The following is a 2,703-nucleotide window of genomic DNA, read 5'->3' on the forward strand; positions in this document are numbered from 1 at the left end:
TAAAAATGGAATTGACAATAGTGGAAAACTGCCAGGAGATGGGGGGGCACACTTCTTCGATAAGGGTGTCTGATCTCAAACTAAGTGAAGTGGGGACCAAAGTGAGTCCCAAACTTTACCTGTACAATGACCACTTGTATATCTAATTCTGAATTGTACCCTTTATCCTTAAAATAAAAAACTAAATAAAATAAAATAAAAAAGAAAATAATTCAAGAACATATTCTCAGGATTAAAATTTTAAACAATAAAAATATATGAAGAAAAAAGAAATAATAGCTAAAAGCTTTCTAAACTTATCTACATTAATAAAAGCATTAATCTACACATCCAAGAAGCTTAAAAGACTCCAAGTAAAATAATAGTCATAATGAAATATTCAAAAACAAAATATTAAGAAAAAAAATTGAAACTACCCTTATTTGCAATTGTATAATTATCTGTGTTAAAAACTCTAAAGAAGCTACAAACAAATAAAGACAAACTTCTAGAACTAATAAGTAATCCTAGGGTCACAGAATAAATAGTCAATGTACAAAAGTCAATTATATTTTTGCATACCAAAAATAAAATTTTAATTTATAAAAAACAAAATATTTTAAATTATCACCAAAATATAATGAAGTGTTTATGTATAAATATAACAAAATATGTGCAAGATATCCATAAAAGAATTCAAAGTTGAACTGAATAAATGGAGAGTTATTTTATGTTTATAGATTGAAAGACTCAAAATTATGAAAATGTCAGTTTTCTACAATTTGATCTATAGACTCACCACAATCTTGATTAAAATTCCAGCAAAATAATTGAAGATATTGTGGCTCTAAAATGTATATGGAAAGGCAAAGTAGCTAGAATAACTGAAGTAATTCTGCAAAAGAAGAATAAAGTTAGAGGATGTACATTACTCAATTTCAAAATTTACCACAAATCTGCAGTAATTAAGACAGTGTGATATTAGAAAAATATAGGCACATAGGTCGATGAAAAAGAATGATAAGTCAAAAAACAGACACATGCAAATATGGTCAACTTATTACTGACAAAGATGCAAAAATAATTCAGTGAAGAAATTATAGTCTTTTAAACAAATGGTGCTAGAGTCATTTGATGTACATATGCAAAAATATAAACATTGATACACACCACACACCTTACACAAAAATTTACTCAAAATGAATCATAGACCTAAAGGCCAAGATTAAAACTGTGAAGTTCTAGAAGAAAGCATAGGAAAAATATCTGCATAAGTTTGCATTTGGTAATGGATTTTTAAATAGATAAAAGTCCTACCCATAAAAGAAAAAAATAGTAAACTGCACTTAATCAAATGAGAACTTTTGCTTTTTTTAAAAAAAAACATTGTTAATAGTTAACAACAAGCTAAAGTCTAGAAGAAAAAACTTGCAAGTAGCATGTCTGTGATAAAGAACCTGTGCCCAGAATATATGGAAAAGTCTTAAAAATTGAACAATAATAAACAAGTTAAGATTGTTCAAACTATCTGCATAGACAATTAAATAACATGCATGGATAAACATGCTCAGCATCATTTGTCATTAAGAAAATGTAAATTAAAACTACAATGAAATATTACTACACACTTCTTAGAAGTGATAAAATAATAATAATAAAAATAAAAGGCAATATAAACTACTGGGGCATGATCAGGGAGATGCAGGGCAATAATAATTCTCAGTCATTGCTTGTGGGAATACAAAATAGTATTAATATTACTGTATTTTTACATTGCACCTATTATTAACACTGTATTGTGTACTTAAAATTTGTTAAGAGGATAGACCTCATGCTAGGTACTCTTACCACAATTTTAAGAAATATTCATGCATCTGCTCATTTATTAAAAATACTATTGGAAGAAAAAGTCAGAAACTAGAGACTCGCTGCCTAAGGGGGCAGGTGAGAAAAAAAGAGAATGAGAACGGCTTGGTGGAAATAGAAAAGAAATTACACTTCTCAGAGCACGTCTTTCTGGATAGTTTAACCACTAGACAGATGGGAATTTTCACATACCTCCAGACATAAAATTAAAAATTGATTAATTGATTGATTTAAAATGGGATATGGGGAACCAAAAATGCAATTACAAATAGTAGTAAATTAACCCAGATATGTTACAAGCAAATATTATACTCACACTGAAGGATAAGGGGAGGAAGTGAACTAACCTACTTAACTCTGGAAAAAAGTATTCTAAGTTGGGTTTTGAGAATAAAATAAAAAAACCTGTCATAAATACTATAACCCAGTCAGCACTTCTGTGTCTCAGATCAGTATGTGTTAGCAACTCTGCAATTTATATGCTTACTAGCATCGAACAAATAAGTGAATATCTATAGATGATAAGAGCAAGGTTTCTAACATACAGAGAAAGAAGTCAGAAATAAGGAAAGGGAGATGGCTAGAATAAACTTTGCTGTACTTTATTTAAATCAAAGATAAAGATATTAACTTATAGCATCGCACACATGCAAATTTCTCAGTATACAATACAGTGTTAATTATACACATCATGATGCACAGCAGATCCCTAGAACTTATTAATCACGTCTAACTTAAACTGAGTACACATTCAGTACAATTCCTCTTTTCTCTCCCATCCCAGTCCCTGAAAATTATCATTCTACTGTTTCTATAAGTTTAATTATTTTTGATATCTCAAATAAGTAGAATCATGTA

This window comes from Carlito syrichta, unplaced genomic scaffold (assembly GCF_000164805.1).
Source record: "Carlito syrichta isolate Samal-C Ts95f unplaced genomic scaffold, Tarsius_syrichta-2.0.1 Scaffold256091, whole genome shotgun sequence".
Lineage (NCBI taxonomy): Eukaryota > Metazoa > Chordata > Mammalia > Primates > Tarsiidae > Carlito > Carlito syrichta.